The 24,033-nt window shown below is 41.0% G+C and overlaps 1 long non-coding RNA gene across 1 annotated transcript; it reads left to right on the top strand.

The window, feature by feature from the left end:
• Window positions 1-3,847: 3,847 nt before the first annotated feature.
• On the top strand, window positions 3,848-18,123 carry LOC112530610. Its single transcript, XR_003072381.2, has 4 exons — window positions 3,848-4,000; window positions 5,327-5,502; window positions 6,679-7,146; window positions 17,596-18,123. It is a non-coding gene; the product is annotated as an uncharacterized LOC112530610 (long non-coding RNA).
• The last annotated feature ends 5,910 nt before the right edge of the window (window positions 18,124-24,033 follow it).

The raw sequence follows: 24,033 nt of genomic DNA on the forward strand, positions 1-24,033 counted from the left end.
ACCACTGCGCTGCTCCAGCCACAGAGCAAATTCTCTTCCTGGTTGAAAGTGCCACAGTTCCATGAGAAAGTCCTGCCATCTCCCTGAGCTCTCCATACTGGAGCTACAACTTCAAGTGGCAGGGGGACAGGATACAGGAGGACAGGAATAGAACTAGCCAAACAATTACAGATACGATTTGTGTTAAGGACTCTTCTCCTATCCTGGACAAATTTTGTTTTTCCAAAAAAAAAAACTGAAGTCATTGTACTCCTATTCATTCTTGAGAAAATGATTTAGAGTCCAATTCCAAACCTGGTCAGCCTCTACTATTAGTATTTTACTGAAGTCCCTTCACCATACACAACTTATAATTATTTTATTTTATATTTCATTTCATTTCATTTTATTCTGAGACAGCACATAATTCTACTTTCAACTTTTGGCTCAGCCTTGAATACATTTAAGGAAATGGTGATCTACTTGCTGACAGCACAAGTAGACCTTATCCAAAGGAGAGAATGGAATGCCAGAAACATTTATCTAACCAAAGTGAAATCAGGTTTGATGAAAATGCATACTTTCACACCAGTATTTTTAAGTAGGAAATCGCAAATGTTATAGCTGCCTCTTGGAGAACTTCTCATGGAGGTTAACATGATTTTTCTCTGCTATTCTGTGTTTGTCTGCATAAGGCTGTTTATGCCTGTATGTATGTATTTGCCTCCTTAGTGGAAAGATTTGAAAAAGATAAACAAGAGGGCCTAAGGTTATTTATGTTGGATAAAAAGAGTTTGAAACACAGTTTCTGCTTACATAGCTCAGGAGCTAGCAGCAATGAAAAGATAAATTTCCAGTTCTCTTAAAATCACCTATTCTTGCAGGCAAGACACCTTCATGGAGCCAGAGCTAAACCCAATAATCAGAGCATAAGATTGCATTGTCAGGTTCTTATCATATTTTACTATAAGGCTCATAGGACTGTACAGTTTGGCCAAGAATTCCAAGTGTCTTTAATGTGCCTAAATCCCAGCAATCTGAAAGTAACAGTGTATTTAAATACTTTTCAATATCTGGAACTTGGACACACATGGGTTTCAATGATGTTGCGTTATTACATTGTGCAGGGAGAAATGGCTGCATTTCTGTGAATTATATTCAGAGACCTGTTATACCCATTTCACAATTAATTACAATGAGCTACTTTTCTTTTGACAAAATTCATGTTCCATTTAGTTATGTAAATCAAAGATTGACTTGTAGCATGAGATTGATTGGACATCATTTGCGCAGTCCTTGAAAGTATCAGTTTGAGTTTCCTATTGCGTATAGGAGGAAGATGTAACTACAGCAGCTTCTGGCAGTAGCTTAACATGTTCAGTCCTTCTCTAAAGCATTTCAACAAGCACTGAGAATTGCATAACCTTCAGATCCTAGGGAGAAGTATTCGGGCCTCTCCTTATTTTAAGAGACAGGACATACATTTCTGACAGCGAGAAATGACTGTTCCCTCTCATAGTGTCAGTTTGAGTTCTGTTCCGAGGGGTTCTGAAAGAAGTCACCATTCCTGTTCCGCATGGAGGAGAGGCTGGTGGTGCACAACCATCAGCTGAAAACAGAGGGATGAAAAGAAGAGGTTCAGCATAAGCAGTATACATTAAAAACTAAGAACTATATACCAAAGAGCTCTTCAGTGATGCCATTCCCATTCTGCTAGTGGTCTGGATGCTGTCAGGAGGGGTTGCACCAATAGTGCCAGCCATCAGTATTTCAGAGGTGGTTCCCTTGGCCTACTGGCAGTAGATCATCATGATGATCCAGGAAGAGTCTAGTTTGACCCTGCAAAAATGATGTTCCTTGCAATCAAGTTATGGTCATTCTAGCAAGTATCGGTGAATGTAGTCGATAGGAACAGCCACAAGGGCTAGGTGGAGGGTCTGGGATCATGCAAAGCTATACACCTGCAGTTCAGCAAGCTGTATGCCGTTTGAACTGTAGTAAAGGAACTGTGTGCATTCTTAGTTTGTGTGAAAGGGAGATAGAATAAATCAAATGGCAGAATGTTTATTGGAGGCTAAGAAGACATGTCCACTCCTTCAGTAGCCATCACCTCTAGTTGTGGCACAACCTTCTACTGGTAGAGGGTCATAGAGAAACCCTCTAGCTGTAGCACAGCCAGTAAAACAAATGCAAGCCACCAAACCATACAAGGGGAAGCTTTTGTACCAATAAGGGGAAGAAAAATACCAAAGTCAAGACCAACATGAGTACTGTAGGTTCCAGTGGTTGTAAGTACTTACTTTAAATAAATAAATAAATGCATATAACCAACAAAGGAAACAGCATCAGAACTGCAAGGAAACAGAGGCACATATTGGTAAAAAGCCAATCTTCAATGCACTGATTTGTATGTACTTGAAGGACCTTCTCTAAGTCAAAGGGATAACTGCAAGAAAAAATCGACAAGGGACAGGCTATCAGTAATCAGACAATTTGTGACTACAGGAAGGCAGATTACAACATTCTCTTGTTTGTCTTCTTTGACAGTAAGGAACTGGAATGATTTCAACAAGAAAGAGAGGCAATTTGTTTAAAAGTGATAGGAAATAAATATCATCTCCCAACACTGCACTTCATTAACCACTGGCATTGGATATTGCAAGGCTGGGCAGCAAGACAGATTAAAGAAGATTACAAAAAAATCTGAAATGTTTATACTTCTAAGGGAGAAAACATAATTACATGAGAGAGGACAGATATTATGTATGCAGACTGGAAGAAGAACTCACTGGGAGTAGCGCTGTTAGGAGGACTTGGGGGTTAATGTCACCTCAAGTGGAGGAAGAAAGGTAGAGTCGAAAGGTCGAAAAACACTTATGAAATTTTAAAGTAAGGATCTTAGGCTCAGTGCCTGTAGGAAAAGTTGAGGTGAATTTGGTCTTGCTAAATCTATGCCAGCTGCTAATATCCTTGGAATTGCTTTCACTTGAACTTAGTTCACTAAATAAACAGGTTAGGTCAATGTGATCGCAAACCCAACTGTAAATCACTTTGGGTAGTATACCGATATTAACAACTGTCAAGCTGCTTCTCTGCAGCTGGAGTGAGTCAGCCAACCACACGCATGGTCTTCAAGTCTTGTCATTTGAAATAACAAGTCAGTTTACATAACATTCGTAATCTATTTCAATCTCAAAGAAAAAAAGTGTATGATTCAACCAAAATATCAGCTCAGGGTTTCAAGTCTCAAAGCTATTTCTTTCCATATGTCCAAACTGTGCCTAGAAGGTGAATGAAGTTCTTGTATAAGAAAAAAGGCAGGTCAAGGATAAGATAGTCATGAATGTTTTCTTCCCTTAGAAATACAGGATTACAGAAATGTCTCCTAACTATCTTCTTGCTGAGGCAGCCTGGAGAATGCTTTGCCCTCCTTGCTGCAAAGGCATGTTGCTGTTTCACTTCCAGCTTGCATCAAGGCAGTGTATGTGACAATTCAGTCAGCTCAGCCATAAGAAGGGAGAAATTGATGTTTTAACATTTAGAAGCAGATTTACACCAACTTGAATGAATATATACCACCTTTTGCCTACATTTTATGTAAGGAAGGGGAAAGCCAACTGCTTTCTACTGTCAGTGCAACCACTGAGGAGAAAAGTAATACTAGCACCCCTTTCCAGGCCGGGCTTTAGAGGATTCCTGCTTAAAATGTGGGTACCAATGCTTGTTTGCACAACAGTCCTAATTCATCTCACACTGTTAGCACAGTTGGTGAATGCAGCTCTTTTTCTCCCTTCGTTAACCACTTAGCAACAATTTATTTATTTATTTATTTATTTAAAGTGACAGAACTGCAAAGTAGAAAGTAAAAATGAGAAGAGAAAAAAGAAGGAGAAAGGAACCTAACAGCAATGTCTGTCTGCAATGGTAACACTTGCATCAACAGGGAAAGCTGAAAGCCAGGAAGATCGGTAAGATGGAGAGATTGGTGAAGGCACGGTGATTCTAAGACTGATGCGTTAAGGTAAGTTATTCCCTTTTCCAGCGCATTTTATGTCAGACAAAATACTTGAAGGACAGCTCAGGAGACAGAGGAAAAAGTAAGAACCTTCCCTTCCTGAAAAGTCAGAACATCGCTGTCATAGTGCATCAGTAGGACTATTTGCTGGATGAAGTAAATTACTCTAAGAGGTTCAGAGAACAGAATAAAGTAATAAATCAATAAGTAAAGCTAGCTGGAGCATTTTAAACATAAAACTTTGAGTAGTTGTATTGAAAATTTAAGACTAAAAAGGCTGAACTACTGTGTCTTCCTCATGAAACAGTTGTCTTGGTAGACAGCTGATAATGCTATGGCTATGGCATAGGAAAGTCCATTCAGGACATTCAGCTAGGACTGCACAAGAGACACAAATCTGTAGGAGGTATGGATCTCTGGAGTGGCAGCTGAAGGAACAGACTATAATGTCTCTTGTCACCTATATGCAGGCAACTGAATCACATTGCAAATAACTAGCTTAACGTCCTTCTCTCTTAATTTCAGCTTTTGAGTGCATATTAAATGAAAGTGGGAAGAGCCCTAGGGAACATCCTGTCCTGTTGCTCCCACACCACTCCTTGGGGAGACATGGTAGTCAGATATTAAATCATGTACTACTTTGGATGTTGTCTCTTTCCCCATGTGACTCATCTGCTGATCTCGCTGCTGCACCAGCAGCGCTCCAATCAGGAATCAGCTGGGCAGGAGACAAGCCGTACCCACAGCTTATCTGTTGCTATGACAAGAAAAAATATTGTATGTGTGTGATGAAAAAAATATGTATTTTGTACTTGTTCACTCTTCTCTATAATGTTGTTGCAAAAAAACTGAAGGATCCTGATTTTAAAATTTTATACTTTTTCTTCCTAAAATACATTTGGTGCTCCCTATGCTTTGTTCTTCAATAATTAATGAACACAGAAACTAAGCCAGGCCTTCACTGGCTTAAGGTCAGCCATAATTTGAAGAAAAAAAGGCTTTTTGAAGATAAATAAATAAATAAATAAATAACCCTTAGAATTAGACAAGAAATTGGGACACGAGAGAACTAAATCATGTTGCTTTAATCTCTCACAGATTTCACATGTGGTCACGTTAGATTTGACCAGTTTTCTCTATGTTCATTAAAGTTGCTTTATGTCCACCTTGTTAGCTTCTCCATAAGCAGCACACACACACCTGGCTTTGACCTAACCTACGTTCAAGTATTTTTTCTTTCTTTTTTTCTTTTTTTTTTTTTTTTTTGAAACCAAATCAGAAAAGCTCATGAGAAATGTCTGTAGCATCTTGTTTGCTGTTCTTACATTACAGATTTCTATTCCCAGCCAGCTCTACTCTGGATGTGACTAAAATGGATGTGAGAGGACTTCTCATACCTTGAACTGTTTAGCTATTCAGCTCAGGAACTATATCTTGGTTTTGCCATTCATTGCTATGGAACAGATATCTTCTCTGGAGAAGATGGCACAGTACCTTCCCCTGAGCAGGTATTGTATTAATATTTTCATGTTACATTATTATGGTAATAAGTAACTATTTATACTTTTATAATTATAGTTAATAATTTGAGCTAATAATAGTTGTTACTGCTGCTTAACAAGTTGCTCTCCTGTGGAAGGGAGATGTGAACCCCCATCTAATCCAGGATTGATTCTGTCATGATAAGCCATTGTTTGCAAGATGTCAGCTCCTTGGCTGTCAAGTGTGAAATTGAACCAGAGTTTACAGGTTTAGAACTATGTGCTGTGATTGTGAGGAGAGTACACCATTCACTTACATCAGAGTAGACAGAACTTTAGGAGTGTAGAAGTAATTAGTGGAGTTTGTGGGACAATCATCACATCTTGTGCGGGATGACTTGTTGTCTGCTGCTTCTAAACTACAGGCAGCTAAGGGCTCCCACAACCCTAAATTAAATCTCAGTCTAAAATAACCTATTCACCTTAACTGTCCCTGTTATTTTGCAAAATACCATGCATCCACAGCAGCTGTAAAACTTGAATATCAAACCAGGTATTTTCAAGTCCAACTGCTTTATATGTTCCTCATAAATGGGGAAGAAAATGCAACACAAAGCATTTGAAACAGTCTGGTATTTTTAGACAATCAAGTTTTTCCTTCAGGTTCAATTGGAATTCTACTCTTGTGTACCATTACAGCAGCTTTTTTTACAACATTTCTGTTAAAATCCTAATATAGCTCTTTTACAAGTATAATTTCAGCTTCTGAGTTACAGGGCCTTTTCCCCACACAGCAGAGCAATGAAGCAAAGTATTTAAATGGAGACTGCTGTAATTTTTCACAGTCCTGCTGTAGATAGAAATGTGGTAGCAGAATTGCAAACAGTCCTTTTTCCTTGTAGTCCTGTCAAAATCCATGGAAGTGCTTGTATCTCTCCTTAATGTTGAAGCTGATAAAATGTACCACAAATATATATCTAAGCTGTACGTAATCACTATTTGCAGGAGCAGAGTTGTACTTTAAGTAAGTGTGGGTACTTGAGCAGATTCCTTGAGCATCGCAGTTAAACAAACAAAATACTCCAGATTTTCTGTTGAAATGGTCTTCAGATTTCAGAGTTATGGGGGGGGGGGGGGGGGGAGTGGAACTTTAATTTAATGATTTTTTTGCCCACTGATTTTTTTTTTTTTTAATTTACCCAGACAACCTCTAGCAATACCAGGCTATATCAAAACTGAAAAACAGCAGGAGTTTCCAGACATCTTGGATACTTTCTAAACTGCAATTTATCACCCATTTTCTTCCCTCTCTTTTTTTATTAAATGAGCTGCCCTAGGCAATTAGCTGAACTGGAGTCTTCACAAGGCGCTTTTTCAAATATTCTCAAGAGCACAGATAACACCATGCAAGATTTTTATCCTGGAAATGAAAACTAATACTGATTGATTGCACATCACCATAGCAGAGTCACGGAAGGAATATGACTGAACATTTTAACTGATAAGATTACAGACTTTGAGAAGAAAATGTTTTTGATGTCAGACTCTTGAAATTCAACAAGAAGGTCCTGTACCTGGGAAGGAATAACTGCATGCAGCAGTAAAGGCTGGGGGCAGACCTGTTGGGAAGGAGCTCTGCGAAGAAGGACTTGGGGTCCTGGTGGACAAAAGGTTAGCCATGAGTCAGCTGTGTGCCCTGATGGCCAAGAAGGCCAATGTGATTCTGGGGTACACGAAAAGGAGCGTCGCCAGCAGGTTGAGGGAGGTGATCCTCCCCTTCTACTCTGCCCTGGTCAGGCCACATCTGGAGTACTCTGCCCAGTTCTGGGCTCCCCAGATTAAGAGAGACATGATGTTCCTGGAGCAAGTCCAACAAAGGGCTAATCAAATGAGAGACAGGAGAAGGCTCAGTGGGTATCTGATCAGTATCAAGAGAGTGGGACCAGACTCTTTTCAGTGATGCCCAGCAATAGGATGAGAGGCAATGGGTAAAAACTGAAATACAGGAAATTCCAAATGAAAATAAGGAAAAATTTCTGTAATGTGCAGGTGACTGAACACTGGCACAGATTGCCCAGAGAGATTGTAAAGTCTCCTTTCCTTATTTAAAAGCTGTCTGGAGACGGTCTGGGAATGTGCTCTACGGGACCTTCCTCGAGCAAGGAAGGTGGACCAGATGAATTCCAGAGATCCCTTCCAACCTCAACCAGACTGTGATTCCATGATTTTACCTAGGTGAAGCTTTTTTTGCTGCTGTTGTTAAATCTCTGGTGCTGCTTGCAGGAAGAACTCCTCCAGTTTGACTCTCGTATGATAGAAACAAATCTCAGTGTAACATAATATGATTTGATTCAACTCTTCTAGCCTACCTAACACATAATAACTAGACATCTAGGCATCTCTAAGCTAATTATTTCAGGCAAGATGGAAGGATGGCAGTGCAAGGCAAGTATCCATGCCACATCTCTGAGAACAGAATGATCTGTCACCTGAAAATGACTAAGACCATGGTTTTCAATGATTAGAGTACGGTCAGCAGGCTCCCTTTACAATCTTACTTCAAATTTAAAATAGAAACCTAATTAGTTTTGTACTAGAGAGCATTGGTCTTCCTATCTAGTGTCAAAAAGTGTCCGAAAACCAAAAAGTCATACAAATTATCTTTTAAAGGCAGTCAACAGTAAGTCTGAGAAAAAGAATGAAATCATCTCTCAGAAAGAGTCTTCGTATTTTAGAGTAAGGATACTAGCTGCAAAGCTGTAATTTGATGTCTGCAGCAGAAGAGCATCCAGGGATTTGAAGAGAAACACACAGCATCAGCAAAACAGTCTTGACTTCATTAGTTTCCACTGACTCATAAAACCAAAGAGATTGCAGAGCTTTCTTATGACTGTAATAGTAATCCCCACAACTGTGTCACCTCCAACAAGTAAAGAAATCAGAATCCCTTCTGTACAGGTCATGCATTACACATGATAAATAGTCGTTTTTCTAGAGACAAAGGGTAAGAAAAGAAATACAGCTCCTGTGGCAGTAAGTAGTAAAGGGAGAAAAACCACAAACTTCACATGACTCCCTAGGTGCAGATGAGCCTCTCCTGCACTTCCTTGACCAGAATTAATTTGTGATGTCTTTGTTTGGTTTCAGACAAGTATAACTGCTGCTGCACAGGTGAGACTGAGCATTCCTCTAAGATCCTACTTGTCTCTGACTGAACTCACAGGGTAAGACCAAACCTTCACTTTGAGAAGCAGCTAGTTTAGCTTAGCTACTGTGAGCATAAATCAAAAGCCTCATCCAAAACCTGCCAAAGCCACCTTTCATGCATGGAGCTGTGAATTGTTTTATTCATACTTTGGACCTAAGACAGAAGGCAGTCTTTCATATGCTAAGCACATGCTTTTGAACAAAGCAACCCCGACCAATGCAAGCCTGAGCAAAAGCAAAAGGAGGCTGACACGGAGCAGAAACTGAGGACCTATACATAACAGGGCCAAGACAGACCGAAGGAGGAGCACATAAATAACCTGAAAAGGTGAAGTGTCTCACTGACTTCTGTGGCAAACAGGATAAGGTGTAGATAGGAAAGTCATTTCTTATCAGAATGCACTGTTGGGAGTGGCTGACTCACCAGAGGGTTCTGCTGCTGTACAGTGGGATCTTCATAGGCTAGAGAGATGAGAAGACAAGAACATCATGACATTCAACAAGAATTGTAAAGTCCTGCACCTGGAAAGGAACAACAGCAGATACCAGGACCTGCTGGGGGCCACCCAGGCAGAAAGCATCTTTGTCCAGAAAGATCTGGGTGTCCTAGTGGACACCAAGTTGAACACGAGTAAGCCATGTGTTCTTGCTGCTAAGAAGACTGACAGTATCTTGGCTGCATGAGGCAGTGTCACCAACAGATCAAAAGAAGTGATCCTTCCCCTCTACTCAGGTGCTGATGAGGCCACATCTGGAGTGATGTGACCCATTATCAGGCCTCTCTCTCACAAGAGAGACCTAGATATACTGGAAAGAGTCCAACACAGGATTACCAAGATGGTCGAAGGACAGAAGCACCTCTTCTGTGAGGAAAGGCTAAGAGAAATGGGACTGCTCAACCTGGAGAAGAGGAGGCTTAGGGAGGATCTTACTGAGATGTATGAATAGCTGAAAGAAGGATGCAGAGAAGGCAGAGTCAAGATCTCTTCAGTGGTGTCCAGTGATGGTTCAAGAGGCAGTGGACACAGACTTGAGCACAGAAGGTTCCTTCTGAACATGAGGGAGCACTTCTGTACTGTGCAGGTGACAGAACACTGGCATGGGTTGCTCAGAGAAGTTGTGAAGTCTCCTCCTTGGACATCTTCACAAGCTGCCTGGACACAGGCTTGGACGAACTGCTCTGAGTGTCACTGCTTGAGCAGGAGTGTTAGACCAGATCACCACCAGAGGTTCCTTCCAACTTCAGTCAATTCTGTGATTCTGTGATTTTGTGGTACTATGAGGTATGGACTTAAAACATCTAAAAAGATGAATAAGTTTTGGGCAAACAAAAATTGACCAGGAGATGGTCACACCAGTCTTAATAAAAATCTGCTGTAAAGAGACTCAAGATCTTGTTTGAAAACGAACACGCCAGTTCAGTACATTTGAGGTGGACTGATTGTTTCCAGTGACATTATTATAGGTGCAACATCCCTTTGCATTCTTTTTCTAATCGCTTTCAGCAGAACTAAACCAGTGCTAGGCATCTCCATCCCATGGATTGAGCACAGTACAGAGGTACCTGAGGCAGAGGCCTAGCTATACCACTTTCAGTATGGTATCATGTTCACTTGGCTTCAGTCTTTGGCATTGGAGAACTCAGTCAGTTGCGAATTAGTGTGTGAGCACTGTGTTTATCTGTCATGGAGAATGATGGAGAAACATTGTATAGGCATCTGGGTGTGCTCGGGAAATACATCTCCAGCAAGAGATCACCTCTTGCTGCAAGTACCAGAACACATTGAGTGACTGTGATTTTACACTCGATTCTCTTTGTAGGATATGCCTTCCTCTTTCTTCAGGTTCAGATTCATTTTATAATTGCCTTCAAGCAAGATGTAAATGCAGTCTGCAATCTTGGCCAGGACACTTTGTTTGATAAAACAGAATCTGACCTTTTTCCTATGTTCCAGTGCAGATATATCTCGCCTCTGCAAAAAGCCCTGTTCATGCTAGGAGCAAGGATATGTACCCCTCCCTGTGGACAGTGCTGGGCACTGCACTTAATTTTGCGGGACAATAATCTCTCTATTAGTGGACAGCAATAACAAAAAGTTTTCTATCTGTTCATCAGTTTTTAAAACCCATCAGTCTGTTAAGAGAGCTAAAGGAAATATCTCTGTGGCGTACACCACAAGAGATTTTAAGCTTAGAGGAGAATAGAGTTTAATTTAATTTTCCAGAAAATAAAAAATCATCGCAATGTCAAAGTTTACCACATCTCTCAATCACCTTTTTCCTGGTCTTTGAGTCTCCATGCACTGACCCAGCCTCCACTTATTCTCTTCCCTCTATGCCAGGAGCTGTCTAGAGCCATAGAAATGGGTTGAAGAATGCAACACAGTCCTTAGGCTCTAGCTAAGCCCTCAAAGTATGAAGGAAGGACATTATGCAAGCTTCTTAGTCTCTGCAGCATGTGTATGGCAGAAAACAAACAAGACCCATGGGAATAACTAAAGGAACTAGAACAGTTTGGCCCCATTTCAGTATTAAGTGTGTGAATGCTTTACCTCAAGAGTAGAAAGTGTAAGACAATAAATCTCTAGGGCAGCTATGACAATTCTCTGCAAGAACATGAAGATCTGAACATTGTAGTTGCAACTGAAAAGCTTAAAAACCAGCAAATTGTTAGATGTCCCCATTAATGGTGCAGGATCTCTTGACAGCTACAGGTCTGTTGTGGGTAAGATGAAGTAAGGCAGAGCTCTTTTGATTCACTAGATGAATCATTTACCCAGAAACACTAGGAAAATGTAATATCTGAGACAGAAGAGTCCTCCTGCAAATGCAGGATGAAGACATAAGGGCTCTCTGCTGTTGCAGGTATAAAATCTGTGACACCAACCAGTACATGCAGTCTCTACAGAAGGCAGAGGATCTACAGCTGAGAGGAGGTATGGGGTTCTTAATATCCCCAAAAAGTCTTGTACATACCAAAGAAAGGAGCAGGGAAATACATCTCAGGTAGCCCAGCTGATGGTCTGCCCAAGTGGGCAACATTTCACTCTCTCTAAACAAGCTTTGATGCCAACAGATATCCAGATATAAGACTCCCACCACAAGTGTAGATATTCAATCCTTAAGAATTGAGATCACTTGGCCTTATTCCAGCCTTGCTTACCTTCTTCCTGAGCCCTTGGAATGCTATCTCATGTGTTCTTTAGTATGACCCTGGCTTTCAAGTCTGAAACACTGAACACTGTAAAATCAGAGCTGTCCTGGGAACATGAGTTAAGCCACACTAGCATGCACATTTTTCTAAGTTTTATTCTCCACTGATTGACATTATTCGTGTTTCCCTGGTATTTTGCAAACATATACAGACTGTACCTGCTGTTTCCACTCAGCATATAGGCTTTCTCTTCCCTGGAGCACCACCACACGAGAACTGAATTACTCCAAGCAGTGGCCCAAGACAAATCCCCTTCACTCAGTGTGGCCCAGGCAGGCCAAAAGGTTGGACACCTATGCTTTAGAGTTTCTAGGGAATTCCAGTTTTTCTCTAGGATACTCCACTTTTGAGAAAATCAAACACATCAGAAAGATTTTTCTTGACCCTTGACCCAAGCAAAAAAACATAGCATGTTTGGGGATGCATGCAAAAGCAAGTTGAAAATGTCTTGGCTGGTAAACCTTTTATTTCATAACTATTACAAAACAGACTCATTGCATAAAATTTGGTTTGCTTCTTCACAGTATCCCCTGCTCAAAAAGTTGTTTGTTACACAGTCACTTAAAGCTCGTGGAAATATCTATCTTTCACTGCATTTCCTGGCAAGTCAGTTATACCGTCCTCGTGCTAGCTGAAGAATGCATAAAATTTCACAGCATCACAAGTCTGACAGTTTTAAAGTATGTTTTTACAAGTATTTTTTCGGCTGAATACTTCTCAGACCTGGTTGACTATTGCATGAGCCCTCACACCAGTTCAGGGGGGAGGAGCAAAAACTGGAATGTCAGAGTGGGGAGATGTGGGATGTTCCCTTTTGAGAATCAATGGGGGCATGCAAAAGTTCAAGGTAACAGGAAAACCACAGATTTTCTGTGGAGACCACTACCCAGAAAAGAAAACAGGTTGTTGATACATAACCTTGAACGTCAGACTGTGTCCCCAAGGTTTCTAAGTTCTTCAGAAAGCCACTTCCCTTTTCCTTCCCTTTCTCATGCCTCTAATAAGCATAATAACAAAACAAAGCAAAATAACAGTTGAGTCTTTAACAGCTAGACAATGTTACAGGACAGAACTGAACAACTGAACAAATAAGAGCTTTGCATTCTCTAGGCTGTGATCCTTGTTTGTGGCTTAAGCATGTGGCTGGCAGCTGGATGCCAGTTTTATGAGGACTTTAAAGAGGAAAGCTGAAGCACAGCAAAAAGGCAAAAACTGCAGCAAGGAAGAGCTGTTATAAGAGAAAGTTTAGTGAAAGGTATTTTCAGGAGTTAGCATAATTTGGAAAATGCACTCCTAGCCCTCCTGAAAATATGTGTGTCTAAGTAGACAATTACTATGCTCGAGTGTCTGTCACAAACATCCAGGATAAGGAGGTTAGTATGTGCATGCCTTAGGGAAATAAATTGTACTGAACATCTTTTTTTGTCCTTTGGCTAATTGCACACTGTGACCCTTTCCTGTATCATGCTAACACGAATTTGCAAGCTGATTCTCCCAAAGACTTAGACAAGAATTTGAAAACATGATTATACGTGTTTCCTTATTCGGCAGAGCATCTGAACAGATGTTGCTGGCAGTGGAACCTTCGTGTTCCCAGTGAAGAGCTCGTGAAGTACTTACTTGGATAGGGATAGATTAATTGACTGATCCTCCAAAGCTTAGTACTGACAAGAGAGTCACTGCATTTAGAAAAATCCTTCTTTGAAACAAGTATATATATTCTCTCTCCTAGATTTCCCTTATCTTCTCTCCCAGCTTTCCCTTTGGGATGCAGGTGAATTGATAATACACACTGGTGTCTGTCATTTACCTCTTCCCTTTAAATCTCAGCTTAATTTCTCCCAGAGTATCAACGTAGTACAGCCATTCAAAAAAGCTTAAACTTTCACAGAATCCCAGAGCAACCCTTTACTCCTCAGGGATGACAACTCCCAGTCTATTTATCAGGATAGGGTTACCATCAGTTCCTTAATTGAAGAAGTGTTTAATACAGTCAGAAAACATTAGAAATGGTAAAAAGCACTTGTTTCTGGAATGATGTAGAGAATACTTAATGCATCTGCAGATCTTCCTTCACTTTTTGTTGCTGGTTCTTTATAAGGCCTGTAGTATCATGTTTTATCACAAGGGTATAAGCCATCTGCGCTCTGCAGTTTTTGTGGAGATGATTACTTCCCAGGCCTCACCACATAACCATTTTATCTAATGCACATGATCTAGACTCTTCAGAGCCAGTGAAGAGTAACAGCCTTTCATGCACCAAACCCTACCAGCAGACAGCTTGGGATCACCACCTTCAGTCACATCCTTGGCGTAATGTTTGACTAATTGAAATTGCTGGTGACACAAAAATCTCCAGCTCAATGAAAGCTTCTGTCAGAACAATAAAGAATCATAGAATGGCCTGGGTTGAAAAGGACAACAATGATCATTGAGTTTCAACCCCTCTGCTATGTGCAGGGTCACCAACCACCAGACCAGGCTGCCCAGAGCCACATCCAGCCTGGCCTTGAATGCCTCCAGGAATGGGGCATCCACAACCTCCTTGGGCAACCTGTTCCAGTGCGTCACCACCCTCTGTGTGAAAAACTTCCTCCCAGTATCTAACCTAAACCTCCCCTGTCTTAGTTTAAGACCATTCCCCCTTGTGCTATCACTATCTACCCATGTAAACAGCCATATATATCAGCAACTTACATTGTCCATAGGGCTTTCCTTAGCCAGCTGTTAGAGTAGCCCAGCAATCCAGGAGAAGCTGAGATTCACCAACAGATTTAGAAATTCCTCTCCACTATGAAATGGAAAAAAAACCCATACGTATCCAAAAATTGCACTCATCTCTTCAAGATGCTTCTGAATCCATGCAATTGAGTTCTCCTGGTCTTGCACTTGTGTACAGATGTACAGAAATGACAAGTTTTCCATCACTTTTAATTGTCAGATTTTCATTTAGGTATTCTGTAATTTTGGTATCAGAAGCAGAAATGCTCTGAATGTTGACAGACTGATGCAGAAAGCAGCAGTTTCCATACGGTTAAAGGAAATACAGTTTTCCTCCCCTGTGATCAGATCCCTTTCAAGACTATCATGTAAAGCACAAAATAATAGTCATACTGCATGAGACCAAAGGCCTGTTTAGTCTCATATCTCAGCAACACCAAAACTAGTTAGCTAAGAGTGCATCTAAGGTTGAAACAGACTTGCAATGATACTACCAAAGAATTTTGTCACAGACACTAAATTTTGTGGCTGGAAGCTTCAAAAGGCATAAGTACACACTCCTTTATCCATACTGATCAACTTCCAACTAATTTTCTTCCTTGAATTTGTCCTGTCTCTTTTTTAAGCCATGCAAAGTCAGCCCCACAACATTTTGGAGCTAGGGGTCTATAGCTCAACTACGTATTATGTTAATAGCCCTGTCCTTCCCCCCGTTTTGAACACACTACCTTACGTGTCATTTTGAGTACCTTATTTATTTTACTATGAGAAACAGTGACTTCCCTATTTCCTTCTCCATTCCTCTATCCCAATCCCCTCATTCAGCTCTTTTCCAGCCTACAGCATCTTCATCTGCTCTAGGAATTCCTGCTTTGCTCCACTACCTGCAGTATGCAGATACAAAGCAACACAGAGTCCTATAAGCAGTTGGACATCCTAAAAGCTACTGTTGTGCACATGAGTAGGAAAAGTGCAATATCAAAAATGACATCGTTTAAAAAAGATTAGATAATAGTTGGAGGGAACAAAAGCTAGCAGATTCTCCAGTTCTATAGCATTCCTTTCAGTGTAAGGCAAAAATTGCAGCAGTTTCCTTTTGCATTTCAGTCAGGCTCGTTCACACAGAAGTGTGTGGGCAGGGGTGCAAATCAAAGAAGACACTGCATTTTGCTGCTTTATCAGAAATTCTGGTCGTGTGGCAAGAATTCACCTGTGTTCAGCTGAGCATCAGAACGATCTTCTATCCGAGCCTTAACTGTCCCACTCTTCCTTCCAGAAAACAGTGACTGTGACACCTGAAATGCCTCAGACCCAGCAAATAAGTTAATTTCATTAATCATAAAATCCTCTCATAACTGCTCTGACAGTTACTGCGATAAACATCTGCTCTGATTGATACAGACACATAGAAGAAACTTGTAATGGAAAAGCTGCTTCACCCGTAACTAGAAAACCATGAATTAGGGGCAATAATTGGCCCCACAAGAAGAAAATAATGTCATCATTATTCTTACTAGTTGTCACTTTAAATCATGGTATTAGATGATAGCTCTGAGGTGTTCACTGATAAAAAATTCTGGCTTCTGTCCATGTGAAAACACTAGTCCCCTTTTGTCTGAAGTAGAGGCTGCAAACACTGACTTTGTTGACCACTATGTGTAGTGACCCTTCAGTTCAGGAAATTGACTTGCTTTGAATTGGGCTATGCTTACTCTGAAGGCAACAAAGATTCTTGTGCCTTGTGAGCTTTCAAGCTATAAATGATGACCTTCATTTTCCAGTTACTTTTATCTACTGAAAATGGGCCCTACTGAGTGGAAGAAAAGAAAATCTGTTACCCACTCATACCAATTTTCTTTATACACAAGCAGTGTTCGAAATTGGTTAGACTTCTCCATCTAAGAAAGCGAAAGGAAAAGTGAAGAAATGTTTCCATCAAAGCGTGTTAACACCTCCAGGATTTCTGACATCTGAAGGCTCCCCGGTCTGCTGCATCTGACCTACTCCTGTCCCTGCAAACTGAAAATATATCACATTAGACATAAATTCCAGTTTCTTACAGGGAAGAAGTTAGTCACTCAGACAGGAAGGATACAGAATATAGTTTATGCTGTGGTGTGAAAGCAAGTTGTTTTTCTAACTGATTTTCACATTTCATTAGAAGATGCAGATGTAATATAGGAACCATTGAATGAACTCATGAGGTCTGTTTGGACTAGCACTGATAAAACATGATCATATATATCCTCTTCCCTAGCACTCTATGCTTTGATTTGGCACAGCAAAGACATAGGAATAGGTACAAAACACCAGAAAATGTCTACTTTTTGGCATACGTACAGGGCAAGTTGCAGGAAGTCCAGGATCAGAATTAATTGCTTCATCAAGAAATACTATAAGCTTCTGATAATAGCCAAGAATTTGGCTACAGAAGTCACACAGATGTTGGTTTATAACACAACACTGGACTTTGAGCTGATACAATCCTTGCTTTGAAACAAACATTTCTAAACTGTCACGTGCATGCCCCTCAAAATAGTGTAATTTTTCCTTTGGTGGAGCCTCTCCTTAAACTGAACTTGGATAACCTATTCAAATACAACTGTTGTTTTTGAGAAGAATCAACAAGCACAGATGGTCACAGGATACATCTGGATTTGTCTGCAAAAAACAAAACAAAACAAAACAACAAAAAAAAAAAAAAACAAAAAACAAACTATAATGTGAGCTCACAGTTAATCTGACCAGGACTGATAGGTAATATATGACATACACTGCACATGGTCCTAGCAATATCTCCTAGCAAATGGCTGTTGTGATGCTTTAATAAAACCCATAGTTGTCCACTGGGTACCAACTCTGTATCCCTGCCCCTTGCACCACCTCTTGTATGGCCTGGCCCAAATGGCTTGAATTTGTATTTTTATTATTTGTTTGTTTGTTTATCTATATTTTCTAAGCCATTTCCTGTCCTGCAGGTGCTGGAGGACTTTGGAAGTAGACGTAATCCGTAACCAAGTTGGATATAACTATCATCTGCCCAAGGCATCTAATGTTAGCGATCTGAACCACAGCGCTTTCCCTGGGAGTGCCAGGTGCAGAGAAGATGGTGTGCACCAAACTTTTTCCCTTGAACAACCTGCAGGAAATTCACAGCAAACTTTCTTTCCATGATGATGGAGAACATTTCCACATTCTGTACTGCTATCATACCAGTGATAATATATTAACACAATAATGTCTTCCATACTCACTTGATAATGTAACTTTTCTTCCCTCCCAAGCAATCATGCCCATTTTCATCAACTAATCTATTTCTTGACAACCTACGCTCATTAGAACAGCTGAGATTTTCCTGCCTCCTGAACTAGGATCTACAGGACCTGTCTGAAAACTGAGTATTGCTTTTTTGAACAGTGGAACAGCCAAAATCCAGACAGTTCTGTGCTTAAAGAACTAAGAATGTACTATTAAAGAAGGTGAGAGGATTTAAAAGCAGTCGGTATCACAGCCGTGAATGAGTGACTTCCTTGAACATCTACATGTACTGCACGAAAGATGGGCAACCAAAATGGCATTTGCTAAACTTCCTTAATTTTTTATTTTAATGCTTTTCTTCACAGGGAAAAAAAATTTAAAAAAATTTTTAAAAAATAGAGAGAGAGAAAGAGATAGGGAGAGAGAGAGAGAAAAGAGAGACCAAAGTGATGAAATGTAATTAATTACATAATTAATAAGCGTCAGTTCACAGTCCTGCAAGTTATCACTTCGGTACAAAGTACCAAAGAAAGGCAAACAATTCTAATTAGCATTGAAGAGAATTTCATTAAAATCAAACAGGAACCTGGTTTATGCTGTGCAAGAGATGTCATTTCCAAGAATAACTGCAGGCTAGCCAACAGCCAACACGGTTAACAGGTCTTTGCAGGAAGAAAGAGAAAATGCCATTGACCCAAAAGATAGTCAAAGCAAGTTAACACGACAGTGTGAGGGCAAGCAGCATCACAGTATTACTGTCTGCTCTAACTCATGACTTGTCTCAGACACCTTGCAAATGAGAGGCTTAAATTAGAGTTACATTTTGTAACTCTGATACCTGGAGAAGGCATGGTTGAGATTGCAATAATTTGTTCATTTGGCTTTGACATAAGGCGCACTGAGAGATGAATGACACTTGTAATTTAGGGCTGAGAAAAGATATTGGATCTAAGAACAGGAATAATTCCTCTCGTTAACCAACAAATATAACTGGTGTGTAGTCCCAGAAAACAGAAAAAAGATTTTAAGAAATTAAAGTTTTGATTGTATTTCTTCATATCTGAGCAGTCACTACTGTGCATCACGCACTATCTAAATTAGATCTGCAACTGCACAATATTTCTTTCACTCTGGGAGTATTTGTGGTATGGTACAAAGGGGAGAGCTGGAGTACCCAAATCCCTTACAGCCCTTTGGAAGCCACTGATCACTGAGGAAACTCCTTGCTATCTGCCTAATTAAAAGAAGAATCAACTTAGAAGTCTTAGAACTGCATGCCGCATTGATGTGAACTGGCAAAATGAATTCACTTCTCACGTGAAAGACATTCTCAAATACCTTTCTGGAAGTGTATTTTGCAGCCAGATTACAAAGATTATGTGAATCAGAGAAGAAAACAGAACTGGGAGGACCAGTCCTTGAAAATCCAGTTCATAAAATAAAGAGGTACAGAAAACACCTAATACAAACCTTTCTCAGCATCCTGATAATGCAGTCAACCTGGAGACAAATTGTTCATGAGGACCCTAGGCACGACATGAGGAAACGAGAACATGGGCCCACTCCATGAGTTAAACATAGCCATGGATGTATTGCTCCAGTTCAGCATCAGAGGGTTCTCTCTGTAACCCTTGGTGCTTATTTCTCCCATCTAGAAATGTCTCTCCTCGGGTGATAAAAATCACAACAATCCTGTTTCTTGGGTGATATGAACAAAATTTCCCACTGCATGGAACCACACCAGCTGTAGGAGCCTGCTCAAAGTTATCATTTAGAACGGACTTTAAAAAAAAAAAAAAAAAGTTATTTCTAAGGGTTTTTCTTTCTGTTTTGATATTCATGGCCTCCGATTATTTATTTATTTTTTTTTCTGAGAGACACACTGGAAAGCCTCTTTCCACAGAACAGTGTAATGAAATGAATACTAAAAATCTTATCTCACAGCTGAAAATGTGAGGGCACAGACCACGCAAATGATTTGCTCAGGGTCAAAAGGACAGGCAGGGAAATTGAAGACAAGTCTCCCAAAACACTGGGCTGGTCCTTAGTTTGCTTTCTGAATCCTCTTTTTAGTATTCTCCTTGTGTTCCGCTTTTCTGAGGTGCACTGTTTCTTGAAATTATATCTCAAAACCAGACTACACGGGGTAGAAGCCAGCACTACTCTCATGTCTTGACTGAACACACAGATTGCTTATCACAACTTTACTCTCTAAGCCACAATACATGAGAGACATCAGGTCTGCACTGTGTTTAACAAAGCAGCTAGCATGCAGACTGTTGTGCCATTCATACTGATTACTGTTTTACTTGCCTTGAAGCAGTATCTAAATGTTCTTTCACAAACACTTTGAAAGGTCATTTGGATGGTGCTGATGTCTGCACCTTTTGTTTACTGACTGTCTTAACCTCTTCAAGCCATTTTCCTGTGTGAATTGTTGCATACATAAAAAATATGGGAGGAAGATAATCAATATGTACATGACACATATATGCATACATGTGTGTATGCATATCTGATATACACCACAGTATCATAAGACACTCCTGAAAATTTTCGTTACATTTCTTGCAGTGGCTTACATTTTCCACTTTTTCACCACTTTCTAAGCATGCATTAAAAATAAGCAGAATGTGATCTGCATCCTGCTGCAGTTAAATTCTTTGACTTTGGACCTTTACCCTGAATAGGTTCGTGTGCTCAGGTCGCATCTGAGTCAATTTGCCCACAGTCTCTGTGTTGCTCTTCCATGGGGGTTTTGCCTGTATACAGAGAACTGTTTGCCTTACGAGTGTAGGTATTTGCTTCGTGTGCTCTCTCTCTCTATGTGTAAAATGACAGCAGCAATCCTATTTTTTGAAAGAATCTCATTCCCTTGGGATGAAAACAACCACATGAATGCAAGGGGACATTATGCTTGAACCCAGCTCTGGAGAAGGCCAAGGCATGACAGGCTTTTATGCAGCTGGAAGCTTCAGATTACAATAATGCAGGAGCTGTGTACCTTTCCCCTCTGGATGCTTCTGATGGGCACAGGCTACAGAGCTATGTGTAAATCAGTTTCTCGTAACACAAAATCCTTCTGAGAATCTTCCATCTCTCCCTAGTCAAGCATTTACTGTCCCCTTTGCTAATGCAAGTGAGCCGGTCCTTTCTGCCTTCACACATGTTTAGTATGGACGTGAGACAGCTTAACCCCACGGCTTTTCCCACTGAGATTTCTGAACAGTTACTGCTAAGACAAGAAATGTTAATTCTCTACAGTTTGTGCATCAGGCTATGTGCTTTCACAGTGTTTCTGTTGTGCAGAAAGTTCCAAGTAAAAGGAGCAGACAAAGCTGATTCTACTAGCAGAGGTGCTTCAAAAGTAATGCTTCCTATTTTATTATGTTGACCCACAACACCAGAGGCAGATAGATGGTGGTGGTATGGCAGTAGAGGTTGAACTTCACAGAATCATAGAGTCATAGAATCATACAATCCTTACATCTGGAAAGGACCTTTAAGGATTATGCAGTCCAACTCTTCTGCAATGAAGAGGAACATGCACAGTGAGATCAGGTTGTCCGGGGCCCGATCCAGCCTCACCTTGAAAGTCTCAGGGAGTGGGTTATCCACCACCTCTCTGGGCAACCCATTCCAGTGCCTCACCACCCTCACTGTAAAAGACTTTTTCCTTATATCCAACCTAAATCTCCCTTCTATAAGCTTGAAGCCATTTCCCCTTGTTCGATAACCACATACCCTCCTAAAAAGTCTGTCCCCTTCTTTCCTGTAACTCCCCCTTAGTTATCGAAAGGCCACCTTTCGGTATCAGGTCACCTTGGAGCTTCCTCTTCTCCAGGCTGCACAGCTCCAGGTCTTTCAACCAATATCCCATTACATTTTGTTGCCACGTGATAGATGGCAACAGCGGGGCAGTCTGACAGAATGGCATCTGACACAGAATTGCAGATGGAGCAGAGGTGTGGAATTGAATTCCTCTGTGGGGAAGAAATGGCACCCACTGACATTCATCGCTGCTTGCTGAAAGTTTCTGGAGACCAAACAGTGGATGTGAGCACAGTGAGGTGATGGGTGGTGTGTTTCAGCAGTGGTAACAGTGACAGCGGGTCACCTCCGCTGGTGAAGATTGTTATGAGCATAGTATGCAGGTTTATCTCTGATGAAAATACATTGCTAGTGGTGGTGGACAAGTTGTAGTATAGCCTTTTGAAGCAGAGAATTTTCTCTGTCAAATAGGGTTACTGTGCTCTTTGCATCTGTTGTTGTTTCCATGGAAATAAATAGGAGGCATTACTTTTGGAGTGACCTACCTATTTAGTTCCTTGCAGCCTTTCCACAATGATGCATACCTCTTTAAAAAGAGAAGGCTACACAATAATCAGAGAATCCAGAATGAAAACACTTCTAAAACTGAGTTCTAGCAAAATATCAACAAAAAATAGTGACTAACAAAACATGGAGATAAAATGAATTCATGTGAATGAATTCTGCTAGTACTAGTGATCGCTGTGACCTTGACAACGTCTTAATCCAACTGCTGTACCTTGGTTTCCTTTTTTCTTTCCTTTTTAGAGGACATTGTGAACTCCGTGAGAGATTCTGAGTTGCCTCAATAATAGTTGTTTCTTCCTTTCAAGAGGACAGATTGTGCTTGGATTCAGCTACAAACTCCAGTTTTATCGCTTTTGCCATTAGCATTTCTTGGAAAGTTCTGATGCTTTTTCACTGTATTACTGAATCTATTTATTTGTTTCATACGTTCATGGTGGGCTTCACTTGTGGATTTATCCCACTGGCAGTCTACACCTGCAAAGAAAACAGAGCCCTTGCTCTAGCAGAATGTGAAGAGATGTAGATTATTACTTTATTCCTCTAGAGGGAACTCTTACTGTGTTTTAAATCTCTCCACGTATTTCTCTGTAAGTGCCACAGGGTAGCCGAGATGAGAAAACAGCTACAGTCTATTTTCCCAGAATGAAACTTGGCAGAATTCTACTTGCAGCAATTGCCTTCAGGTGGCAGTGACCTCCAGCTCTGCCAGAGCTTCTCTCTTTGCCCAGCTGGCATTTCCACCTCTAAGAAATGTGTAGATCACTGTCCTAAGTAGCCCACAGAGGCCTAGAATTAGACCTTCACCAGTACTGCTGCTGTCTGTGCTACACTGGAGCTCCAAGCTAACAAATGAAACTTGAATTCTTCTCTTTGTGTATTGGGAAAGGGCAACGGACATCTTTGTCCAGAGGGTTTAATCCTGTACAGCAGGAGGTGTGGACTGGGGCTAAGTGTGGAGAATGGCAACCGTACTGCAACCTGGCTGTCCCTCCACTGAGCTACCTTGCTAGCCACAACAGCAGGAGCCCTTTTCCCTGCAGATCTTCCATCTGTCCCCACAAGCCTATGGGTGACAGGAAGCGTTAACCCAGAAGGGTCACAGTCAGGCCTGAGTAGGTTCCAAGGTCTGTGGGCGGCAAGTAGAAAGGAGTGGACTGCTCTGTGGGAGGGGCAACTTCTGCATTCACAGGAATGTGGATATCCTCTGTGGTTATCACGGGGTCTCTGTTCCAGGCCGCGCTGGTCACAGGGGTGGGTGTAGCTCTGTCACAGGACCTCGGGGAAGTGAATGGGGGACAGGGCAGGCTCCTTCCCGCCCCCATCTCCATTTCTGTTCTGAAGAGCAATGCCAGTCTGCCAGCTCCTCAGATTGCCTTTATATGGAAAAGCAATAAATCACTACTTCTGTTCATTCTGCCTTGGTTCAGTGCCAGCCTTCCTACACTCCACTGAAGTCTTTGTAGGGAACAAGCCATGACAAGGTGCAGATGCAAACCACTGGTGCAACCTTTGACTAACTTACTGCTGGGCAAAGGGACAGCCATTAATAGAGAACTCTGGTCTGAGTCAGCATCCTAACTAGGAGCAGGCCAGAAATGATAATAAAAATTATCATTTTTAGGAAAAAGTGGGGGGGAAAAGTGGATAGGTAATCTGATTGATATTGTGCACCTTGTCTGTATTTCACAGAAATCTCCAGTCCATCAGCTTGTCCCAGTGGAGTGAACTGCTTCCAAAAATACTCCAAGAAACAATGTGCATTCCTGCCTATAAATGAAGTTAGGAGCAGTCTGAGGCCATCCCACCCAGCTAGGCAGGTC

The sequence above is a fragment of the Gallus gallus genome, chromosome Z (genome assembly GCF_016699485.2).
Source record: "Gallus gallus isolate bGalGal1 chromosome Z, bGalGal1.mat.broiler.GRCg7b, whole genome shotgun sequence".
In the NCBI taxonomy this organism is placed as follows: Eukaryota; Metazoa; Chordata; class Aves; order Galliformes; family Phasianidae; genus Gallus; species Gallus gallus.